Source organism: Hibiscus syriacus, unplaced genomic scaffold, assembly GCF_006381635.1.
Source record: "Hibiscus syriacus cultivar Baekdansim isolate YM2019G1 unplaced genomic scaffold, ASM638163v2 tig00110633_pilon, whole genome shotgun sequence".
In the NCBI taxonomy this organism is placed as follows: Eukaryota; Viridiplantae; Streptophyta; class Magnoliopsida; order Malvales; family Malvaceae; genus Hibiscus; species Hibiscus syriacus.
In genome coordinates this window covers 1,529,475-1,542,179 of record NW_024062806.1, presented here as the reverse complement: position 1 = coordinate 1,542,179, position 12,705 = coordinate 1,529,475, and the positions used below count along the sequence as shown (strand labels likewise).

At 32.0% G+C, this 12,705-nt stretch overlaps 1 pseudogene; it reads left to right on the top strand.

The window, feature by feature from the left end:
• The first annotated feature begins 3,634 nt into the window (after window positions 1-3,634).
• LOC120136521 lies at window positions 3,635-7,375 on the top strand (annotated as a pseudogene).
• Window positions 7,376-12,705: the final 5,330 nt, after the last annotated feature.

Sequence of the window (12,705 nt, the reverse complement as noted above, 5' to 3'; positions counted from 1 at the left end):
TTTAATATTTTCTCTATTTGATTGTAGTAAGAATCGATTGCTTTAAGGTCTGAGAGATCGATTCTTCTTGATAGGAAATAATTAAATATTATCATGTTTTGTCCAAAAATTCAAAGAATATTATTTTTAGGGGATCTTAAATCAAATTAGACTCTCGTAAATTTCATCACAAAGACAACTAATTAATCGACTAGGTGTCGATATAGGGTGCTGTGGGGGTGCTAATCCTTCCCCACACGTAACCGAATTACGAACTCGAATTTTGGTAACGTAGACTGCAAGTTTGTGGTTTTAATTAAAATTAATATTTTATTAAAATAGAAAATACGTTTTTGGGTGCCTAATCACACCCTAATCAAAGATTGGTGGTGAATCCTCAAACCACATTTTATAATTAATCGATTATCAAAAATTATTTCGAAACGAGACCCCTTCCTTTTTCCCCTTTCGACAAACGGTTTCGACACATACTTTACAAATACAACTATTCGAACTCATAGCCTATAGAAAGAATAATACTCATTTTTAACCAATGGTGCCACTCAATGAGTTCTTTTAACCAAAGGTAAAATACATAAATGGTCCACCGACTATTTGTTGAGTCACTAGACTATTAAAAGTTACAAAATGATCCCCGACTATAAGACGTTACTTTGTTGAGTCCATCGACTATTAAAAGTTATAAAATGTTCACTCGATTATTCATTGTGTTCCAAACTCGTCTTTTTCTATTAGAAAATTAATGGTCTTATGAGCTGGACGTTAACATGCTAACTGAGAAATGATAGTCGTTTGAGATTATGATATTAGATTTTCATCACATCTCAGTTAGCAAATTAACACACAAATCAGATTGTCGTCAAATTTTTAATAAAAAAGAACGAATTTGGAACATATGAATAGTCGGGTGACAATTTTCTAACTTTTAATAGTCGAGAGACTCAACAAAGCAACACCTTATAGTCAGGGGACCATTTTATAACTTTTAATAATCGAATGACTCAACAAAATAATACACTATAATCGAGGATCATTTGTGTACTTTACCCTTTAACTAAGGGTGTCACACACATTTAGAGATGAACGAGGGAAATGGATATTTGGCTTTACTAAGAGCCTTGGGAGTTGTTCGAGTTTGATAGTGGAACTATGGGTATTCCATGGAATTCGTAAACATGCGAAGAGATTGGACATCAGAAAGCTTATATTTGAAACCGATAATTCAGAGGTGATAAAAGTTACTCACAATTTATCAGCCTCTCTAAAAGAACATGCTCTAGTTAAAATGAATTTAAACCGACTGCAAGATGGTCAATAGGCACATATCTAATTGATCAAAATACAATAAAATATCGTTGCAAACACCTTAGCCAAAATAAGTTGCCATAAACACCTTAGCATAAATTAAGTGACTTAAGTGATTAAGGATTTGCTGTTGTCATTTTAAGTCTCGACTTAAAGCATCACATATGTAAGGATATGAACGTTCATTGTTAAATAATTGATAACATTTGAATAAATATTATTTTATATTCTCATATTTATAAAAAATAATAAAAATATAAAACTTAAATAAATAAACTATACATTTGATTTTTTCCCGGAGAAAGAATCTTATTCCTGACTACATTGATAGACATTTAAGTATTCCATACTTTGTGATTGTGCTTAGATTTTGCTGCAATATATTGTTTTTTAAAATATTATAACCTGCCTTATTTCTTCAAAATTAATTAATAATAATCTGAGGTTCTGAGGTAGACTAAGTTCCATTACTAAAATATAATTAATTAATTTTTTGTACTTTTAAATTAATAATTTTTTTAATTCTAAATAGTATATTTTTAATCCGATCATTAAAAATATTTATCTTTGAATTTGGTAATTTTTCCCATTTTTAATCTTATGATGATCAATTAAAATTTATTAATTTCAAAGACTTTCATTTTTAATCCTCGTTCTCCATGGCAAATATGGGAGAATTGATAATTTTAAATATAGTTTCTCCAAAAATCATAATTTTAATTTTAAAGATTATTCTGATATGGCCCTTATTAAAAATTATAACCATTTAATTTTTAATCTTACGATTCGACTTCAAAGTTTGTAAGTTTAAAATTTTTAGGTTCAATTCAGACTTAAAATAAAAAATTGAATCTCGACTCGAGTTCAACAAAATTTGAACTCGAAATATTCTCATATTTAACTCAAACGAAGCTCGAACTCCAACTTAGTTCAAGTTCAAACTCGAACTTGAGCCATAAGTATATGAAAAATGTTATATTATATTTAAAGAAAGAACATTTTTAAATATTAATATTATTAATAATCTAATTTAAAAAATAAAAATAAAATATTACTTTTTGAATTGCTCACGACTTTTTCGAGTCTGGTATTAAGTAACTCATTTCAGTTCGTTAAGAATTTGAGTCAAATTCAAGCTCAAATAAAGTCTATTCCATTCAAATATTAATTGAACTTTGACTAAATCAAACTCAAATAATTTACGATTTATCTCATCTCATTTACAATTCTAAATAAGAGTCAGAGAGAGTTTATATCAAAAAGTTGAGTGGTCTACAATTTAATTTTTATATTTTTATAATCATTTGTATTTGAATAATTTCATATCGAATATAGTAAAAATTTATTATGAACGTGTTTTTTTTAATTTAATTTATTTTATTCGCAAAATTAAATTTCGAATACTTAACTCACCTCATCCTAATAGATCGATTGATATTCGGTAATAATTATTCTTTTATATTTTTCACTTGCAACAATTTTTTTTGTTTAATTTATAAAAACAAGAAAAAAGAAAAAAGATGACGAATCCAAGCAAATCAGAGACAAGAACTAAAGCAAGAAACTTTACTTGTTTGTTTATTGATTAATTTATTATAGGTTAAATTACAAGTTTAATATCTGAATTATTATTTTTGTTTTGTTTTAATGTCTAAATTTTATTTTTTAAAATATACATAATATTTAGTTTAAATTTCAATTTGGTATCCCATTGTTAAAAAATAATAGAACTACTGATATGATATGTTTTTAATGGAATGATGTGGCATTACCTTATGGTGACGCGGTAACATCACTGTTAGTTTTTTTAACAATGGGTACTAAAATGAGATATAAACTAAACAATATGTATGATTTTGAAAAAAGTAAAGTTTTAAGTACCAAAACAGAATAAAAAGTAGTTTATATACTAACCATGTAATTGACCCTTTGTTATATTTATTTTGGTTGATACTTAAGTTTCTTAGATGGCAACAATGAACAATCAAAAGACAGAGACAGCTTTAAAGCTTTGCTTGTTATGTTGGCTATGTTGTTTCTTGTTTAATTCCATTAAACAATGAAAAACTAAAAAAAAGAAAGAAAAAGAAGAAGCTAAATTTATTATCATCATTTTCTCTTCTTTTTCTCTCATGTTCCTTGTTTGGATCGGATCTGGCATAGCTTAAACACATTAACAAGGCAAAACCCAAACCTGTTTCACTTTCCTCTTCTAAAAGACAGCTCTTTTTCTTCTTCTTTTTCTGGGTTTTCATGAAAGATTTCAACTTGTCCTCCATTGTTTTTGCTGTTTTATGATTTAAAGCTTTGGGTTTTCATGCATTTTGTCAGTAACTATTAAGAAATTGGAGTTTTGGTTTGCTTGGTGTTTGTTGAAATTTCTCAATGGAATCACTTGTGAGTTCTTCATCAAAGAATAAAAATCCAGGTCCTTTAACATCCCATTTAGCTGATCTCAATGATGGTGTTCGGATCATCCGACATCCGAATGGTTCCATAGGGTATCAAAAGCATTCACACATGCAGAAGAATAATGAATCAATGGTGAAAAACAACGAGGTTGTTGTTGCTAACCAGATGAAGAACTTGACATCGGAAGCCAAATCTTCTTCATCATCAAAACATCCCATGGATGATACTGTATCTCAATCAGAATCATGCTTTTGTCAAAGCCCTTCAACTAATATGTCCAATGGCAAACCGAGTTTCAACAACACTGAAGTTAGTGAAAGTGGGAGCTGCAGTGGTGAAGTGAGTAGGAAAACAAGCATCTACAGAGGGAGCACCGGGAGTGATTTCAGTGAAGAGAGCAGTTCAAGTTGTTTAAGCAGTGCCATTTACAAGCCACACAAAGCCAATGATATAAGATGGGAAGCAATCCAAGCTGTGAGATCAAGGAAAGGGGATTTGGACTTTAAGCACTTTAGAGTGTTGAGGAGATTGGGATGTGGGGATATTGGTAGTGTTTATCTCTCTGAATTGACTGGAACTAGGACTTATTTTGCCATGAAAGTTATGGATAAAACTCTTTTGGCAAGTAGAAAGAAGCTTCTTAGAGCTCAGACTGAGAGGGAGATTCTTCAATCATTGGATCATCCATTTTTTCCAACTTTGTATACTCACTTTGAGACTGAGAAGCTTTCTTGCTTGGTTATGGAGTTTTGCCCTGGTGGTGACTTGCATGCTCTCAGGCAAAGAAAACCTGGAAAGTACTTCTCAGAACAAGCTGCCTGGTTTACCATTCATTACTCTTTATTTCCCAAGTTTCCATTGTTGGATTTCTAATTCTAACTGTTGTATGTATTTAAGGTGATCCATTTCATGTTAACCTATGTTACTCGGACTCGAGTGCGTGTATCGAATACGAGTATGTATCGTATTTGGAAGCTCCTTAGAGAGTCTTAAACCTATTCTCATGTCCGAATGTGACAATGTTGCCATCTAGGTCGTAACTTGTTGATGGGAATAAGTTTGACTCCTCGTCCGTTGACTGTTTAGCTCTTTTTATTTGGATGGAAAGCCGTGGGTGGTGAGTAAATGGCCCGCCCTCGGTCTGTGTTTCTTTATGGAAGGAAACGTTGAATGGGGAAGAAAAAGGAGGAAAAGGAAAAAGAAGCCCCTCCTCTCTCATAATTGAGGAGGATTTATAGTGGTTTTGTCTAATGATGTCTGATACCATGACTATTCATATGCAGACAGGTTAAATCGATATGATAGTCAGATTTTTCGAATTTGTATTCGTACGTTGTTCATGTCTGTCAATAGTTTTGTCTTCAGGGTCTTGTTTTCACACTGTAGCTGATTTGAGAGGTTGTTGATGACTTCTGATGGAAGAAGATATCTCGACTTGAATTAGGATTTGAGTGTGTGTATCGAATACGAGTATGTATCGAATTTGGAAGATCCTTAGAGGGTTGTGCGTTTGGAATCCTGTATGTAAACACCACTTTTTGATGGTTATTCACGTTTTTAGATATTGATCATTGAACCTTTATGTTCCTCCTCACTCTTGTTGTCAACAAGGTCTTCCCTGTGTCGATTTGCATATCCCTGGTCGATGTCTTGTCAATTCAAGTATTTATATTCTTGCAGTTTCGCAGTTCAAAAATAACTTGTGTTCTTCGACATATCGGACGATAACAAAGTCTGTTACTGAAGCATTGCAGTGAAAGAAGATTAAAAGACAAGTAGTTTACTACTAACCATTGTAAACTGCATTATTGTTTTATGTTTCTTTGCAGATTTTACGTGGCAGAGGTTCTCCTTGCTTTGGAGTATCTTCACATGCTTGGGATTATTTACAGAGACCTTAAGCCTGAGAATATTTTGGTTAGAGAAGACGGTCACATAATGCTCTCGGATTTCGACCTCTCTCTTCGATGTGCTGTCTCCCCGACTCTTGTCAAATCTTCGAACTCAAACCAGGAATCGAAAATTTTGGCCTACTGTGCTCAGCCTGCATGCATTGAACCAACTCGTGTAATGCAGCCGGATTGCATCCAACCTGCATGTTTTGGACCCCGGTTTTTCTCGAGCAAGGCAAAGAAAGACAAGAAGATCAAATTAAAGAATGAGACGAATCATCAAGTGAGTCCTCTCCCTGAGCTCATTGCAGAGCCTACCAATGCTCGATCGATGTCGTTCGTCGGCACTCACGAGTACTTGGCACCCGAGATCATTAAAGGTGAAGGCCATGGAAGTGCTGTAGATTGGTGGACATTCGGGATCTTTTTATATGAGCTTTTGTTTGGTAAAACACCATTTAAGGGGTCTGGGAACCGAGCAACACTCTTCAACATGGTTTTCAGAACCGGACCGGTTAGCGAACCGGTCCGACCGGTCGAAAGAACCGGACGACATCATAATTATTTAAAAAATTAAATAAAAATACCAAAAATATTTAATAAAAAATAATTTTGTATATCACAAGTCATATTCAAAGCAATCATAACATATATAAGTTAAAAATCATAAAATCAAGTGAAACAAAATGATTCAAATTAACTACAACATAATATTTAAGGTAAAACATATTAAATAATAAATATAATTATATAACTATAATTAAAAAATAAATTTGGGGCTAAAAAAATCATAACAAAATGATATTGTTTGGTTTAATTTTTTTAAAAAAAATAATCTCACATAGCTAAAAAACATAGAAGAACATCCCAAAAGTCTAAAGAGTAAAAATATGAGTACAAAACAATCTCACATGGTTAAGAAATATAGAAGAGCATCCTAACTAACTTCTATAAATAATAGAGGTAATTTGACATCCAAAATCATGGAGTCTTTTGGTGAGCATAGAGTGAACTATTCTTTCACTTCAATCAAGCTCGAATTTTAGGCTTCAATCGAGCTTCTAATTTTTTTTTGGGTTCAAGCCTTTTCGAGTTCAAGTTTCAATATTATATTTCGAGTTCGAGTTGAACTTGATAATTTTTAGTTTGTGAGTTTGAGTCGAGTTGAGCTTACTTTTAAAGTTTGAGTCAAGCTTAGCAATATTCGAGTTCGACTTGGCTCGTTTAACAAACAACGTCAATTGGTTTAATTTTTTTTAAAAAAAAAAATCAAATTGGTGGTTTTTTTCGGTTTTTCCGGGTTTTCAACTGGTCCGGTTCGAACGGTTCCAATCGGTTCACTAATAACGGTTCAACCGGTTTAATTTGAACCGGACTAGACAACGGTTTCCGATTGAACCGATTGAACCGGCCGATCCGGTCCGATTTTCAAAACAATGCTCTTCAATGTTGTTGGCCAGCCATTGAGATTTACAGAGTATCCTAATGTGAGCTTTGCTGCTAGGGACTTGATCCGAGGTTTACTCGTAAAGGAACCACAGCATCGGCTCGCGTATAGGCGCGGTGCTACTGAAATTAAGCAACATCCGTTCTTTCAGAGCGTAAACTGGGCACTCATTCGTTGCGCGAATCCACCTGAAGTGCCTAAGCAAGCGATGATGGACTTTTCAACCACCCGAACCGACATCCCGAAGGTACCGAACAATAAGGTTCCCGGTTTAAATGTGAAGCCTTTGGGTAACTATTTAGAGATCGATTTCTTTTAATCAATTTTCATTTCTCGGTTTTATTGTGCTCCAGTGGTACTCTTAAAGGTTTCATTCATGCAATGAAAGCTATTAAAAGATTGTAAGTTCCATTGGTGGCACATGTTGTAAACTTATCTTTGAACTTGGAGCTCCATGAACAGCACCAAGAACTGCAAATGAATCGAATCGACGAATGCATTTGCAGACCTTATCTTTTGTGGTTCAAAAGATTTCTTGCATTTGAAGTTTATTTATGTTTCATTCAATTAAAATTTTGTTATAATAAATATACTCTTCCGTTAAAAATAAAACATACATATGATAAGGTCCGATATAATATTAATTTAGTCTTTAAAACTTATACATTCAATTAAAACATATATATAAAAAAGAGAGTTTGAACGTGAATAACATATAAAAAACATATGTTTTGATACAATACCAAAACTATTTATGGTTCCTTAAAATCGAGCTAAGAATCCTAAAGATATCAATCAAACTAATATTCAATTGGTACTATTTAAATATTTTTATTCTTAAATTTTTAATACATTTTTATACGAGTACTTTGGGAGGGAACTGTAACACCTAAAACCCGTATAATTATATCAATACAGATTATAGATGTCACATGGATTTCTTAAAATATTTCTTTATTTAAAAGTGATTTAAAAATTTATTTTCTTAAAATCGTAATTGATAATATAAAAATATTATCTCAAATAAAACTATCATATAATATTTAAATCATAGATATATCATAATCAAATACGTTTACTCATAATAATAATAACATTGGTTCATATTATCCGTATTAAAATAGCATAAAACGATTTAGTTTATTCATTACAAACCAGTTCCCAAAATAATTTAACAGAGTTAATAGGAAATTTGTAAGAACATGCCACTAGCTAAGTCAACATTACATCATAGGATGTCTTACTGATATTGTAGTATATTCCTTGATGTCCGGAGTTGCTCTGTACTCTTTGCTTCTAATCTTGGTTTTCACCTTCGCGTGAAAATTATCACATGCTAAGTATATACTTAGTGAGGCAATTAAAACAATAAATAGTGCAATACAACTCATTCATGAAATTTAATGCCATATTCAAATGCCATAAGATCACGTTACCTGCATGTCCAATATTTTACCATAATCAAAACGATATGATATAAATATTATCATTTTTACCAATAACTATAGTCCGTAAGTAAACCTATGAAGACCTTGGGTATTCGAGTAATATATGCACCGTAGTGCTTACACATAAGGTCGTGTCCACCATATACACTTAGTGCCCTTACACACTATAGTGCTAATATAAACCTACAACTGCTATACTCTATGGCATGCCAACTATACTTTGTCCTTCAACGACTTACTTGAGCATATAGTCTAATTCATTCATCCATGGTATCTTATGACCATATAATTAACATTAGGGCAATTCATACCCAAAATAACATCCATGGTAAAATATCACATTATCTGGGATCAATGCATTATAATTTCACACTGACATATAATTGTCATGTCAAATTTATAAACATGACATAATATCATGTTGATCTAAACAAAGTAGACTTTTTGCAAGTATTCCTGATGATGTATAAAACATCTATGTACAGTGTCATGCATGTATTGCACTCACCTTGACACTTTATATATCCAAATGATGTGCCTCATTATGCTCCACACTAGATCCTTTTATACTTGATTTGCTTCGATCAAAAATCAATCACATTCTGTACAAAATCACAAATTGATGTCGATACATATGTTAGTATTGTACCAACATAAATACATTTCCAAAACAAAATCCATAATTATACTTGAAACATATTTTGTACCAAAATACTTCAACACTCAATAATTCTTTTAATATTGACACCTACTTTTCTAATTTACACAAAATGGTCATTCACCAATTTATCACTTAAATTTTTAATACCAAAATTTCAGCACTGAAATTATTACCAACCAAGTGCTTTTACAAAGGTAAAATTACATTTAAGCACCCCAACTATTGGAATATTGAACTTAAGTCACCAAACATTTCAAACGTCCAAAAATGGTCATAATTCACATCTAAACACACATTTCAATTTCAAAACAGTAATTTCCAGCATATCACATCAATTATTAGACAATTACACAACCATTCATAACTTTTCCAAAATTGTTGAATTGGTCCCCCAACATTTAAAAAATTACATAATGGTCCCTAAATTTTTATAAGGCTTGTAGAATACTTTTTGCATAATTTCAAGTCCTTTCATAATTTTTCTCGCTCAAACAACCCTTGGCTAAATGCTTTAAACTTATAAAACTAAGTTTTCATGATTTTGCTTGATTCAAGCATGAAATCAACTTCCAATCAACCTTACAACATATCTAAAATAAAATCCTTAATAAACTCTCATCAAAACAAAAAGTTCTATAATTTCTTCATTTGATCGAAATTCATAGGATCATTTCTAGGAAGTTTGAACATGTTTATAATCATAAATCAAGCTTGAAAATGAATCTACAACCTCAAAAATATCAAGATTCATCATCAATTTCATGAACCCTAGCATGAACATAAACCCTAAGATTTGGGATCTTTGAAAATCAAGCAAGTTGAGCAAGTATAATTGGTACCAAAAGATATCGTTTTTCGAATAGATCATTTTTCTATTTCACAACATAACTAGAAATCCAAAAGAAATTGCTCAAAAATGGAAAACCAATATTTTTGTAACCCTTGGAGAGGTTCACGGAAAACTTGGAGAAGTTGATCCAAAATGGCATGAATTTTAGATTAATTTCATGCTTATTCACCTTTAATGAATATTAAATTCATTTAATTGGGAAAATATCAATTTACCCTTAATGAAACTTCATAATTACCATCAAACCAAGACACCTCAACCTTATCATCTTCCTTAAGTCAAAGATGAACAAATAAAATCTTAGTTTACCGTTTTACCCTTGCCTTTTTCCAAAAATCAGAATCTTGTCACTTTAATCCAACGATCCAAATTAAACATGGACTTAAATCCTCAAATATAAAGATTTATATTATTTTACAACATTTAAAAATGTGGAAATAATATTTTTAGGTCTAATTTATCATCCTTCAGATTTTCCTGAATTTTCTACTCGATCTGATTTACCGAATTGTTTCTCAACTTCATTGCTTTATAACTTTTAATACAAAACTTGTATAAAAAATCTGATTCTCAATGTCTTCATGTCACACGACCTCTTAACATTACACCACTGAATCCCCAATCCTTTGCTTGCTATGCAATGACAGTACCAATATCCATTAATCGTTATTTCCAGATACGGTTGTCGGTTGACATCTCTTCTAATTCGTCGATACGAGAAGCAAATTGTTGTGTGGAGGAATCAATATCTCGACATAAGCCAAGAGGCAGATCTTATGCCACTCCACCTGGTCGTATGAAATTGGCAACTCAACTTCTATTCTTTCAAGAGAAGGCACCGAGATCCCGCGTAAGCGTTGTTTGCTCGTTGCCAATAGGATCGACTTGGGTAGTCAAATTCCATTGTGAGATTCAAAAATATGAAAGTAAGGGACCATAAATCTTAGGATCAAAAGGTTGTTTGTTCCAAAATTCTGATTCCCACATAAACATTATTCTTAAGATAAAATATTTATTTAAGGGGCTAATTTGTATCTTTTTAAAATTATCATTTTGGTCCTTAAACTTTTTCAAGATTTATACTTTGGTCACTAAACTTTCAAAATTTGCATTTTGGTTTAAAATTTTGGTGTGTTACAACTCTCCCCCTCTTAAATAAAATTTGTCCTCGAATTTTAAGATGTACCTGATATTAAGAGGTATGGATATTGCTTCCTCATGTCATCTTTTATTTCCCAAGTAACGTCCTCGACTTTATGATTTTGCCAAAGCACTTTGACTAGAGGAATCATCTTGCTACGCAGTTCTTTAATTTCTCGAGCTAAGATCCGTACTGGTTATTTTTCATAATTCAAATCTAGTCGGGTCTCAATTTCCTCCAATGCAATGACATGTGAAGGATCCGATCGATACTTTCTAAGTATCAACACATGAAAAACATTGTGAACTTTGTCTAACTCCGGAGGTAATGCTAACTGGTAAGCCATCGGTCCGATTCTCTTTAAGATCTCTTAAGGTCCAATGAATCTTGGACTTAGCTTTCCTTTGTGCCCAAAACACAATACCTTTTTCGAAGGGGATACTTTAAGAAAAACTTTATCGCCTTCTTGAAATTCAATCTCTTTTCGCTTCAAGTATGCATAAGACTTCTTCCAATCAGATGCCATCTTGAGATTATCTTGAATTATCTTCACTTTATCCTCAACCTCTTTCAATAAATCTAGGCCAACAAGATTCTAATCTTTTAACTCGAACCAATTTAATGGTGTTCGACATTTTCTCCTATATAAAGCTACGAAGCCATCTTGATGCTCGATTGATAACTGTTGTTGTAGGCAAATTCTGCTAAAGGTAAATATTGTAACACCCTCAACACTGGGTTAGTGACCAAATTGTAAAACTTCAGAATTTAATGACTAAAATAGATAAATTGAATAGTTCAGGGACTTATATATAAAAATTTGTGTAGGACTAAATAGCAAAGAATGATGAATGGAAGGAAAAATGGTCATTTAACCCAAAAATGAATTAAAAATGTATTATAGTAAGGATATATACACGTGGAATGGAAGGATTGAGGGAAAAGAAAGTTTCCAAAGAACTCTTCTTCACTCTTTTTCCTCTTTCAGCCGTGAGTTATCCAAAATCAAAGGTGAGTTTCTTGTTAGTTAATTTTGAATTGAATTTAAGTTTAGTTTATATTCCTTAGATGATACTTAAGCTTAAGGAAAGCTTAAGTTATCTTAAAATCAAAAGATGAAGGAGTTAGAAAGGATTAAAGATGAGAGGTTTATAAGTGAAATCTTGGAATATAGTTAGTAAGTAAAGTTTGAAACTAAATTTGTTGGAGTGTGTTGGAAAATTTATAGGATTCTTGGTTTCAATATATAAGACGAGATTTTTAAGATAAGGATGTGTTAGATGAATATAAATTGGTTTGAATATGTGTACTTGAGTTAAGAGTATGAAAGAGAATAAGACATGAAGGAATTGAGCTAATATGGGTAATTTTTCGGGTTTTAAAAGTGAATTCTAGGCTATGAGTATCAGTACTGCTTCATCAAGTGCCAATACCTCAAGGATAAATGAATAAAATTGGAGTAGGGGTATCGATATTAGTTGAACAATATCGATACCATCAGCCTGAATTTGATAAGTTATTCATGGGGTATCGATATCCTAGGGGTAGT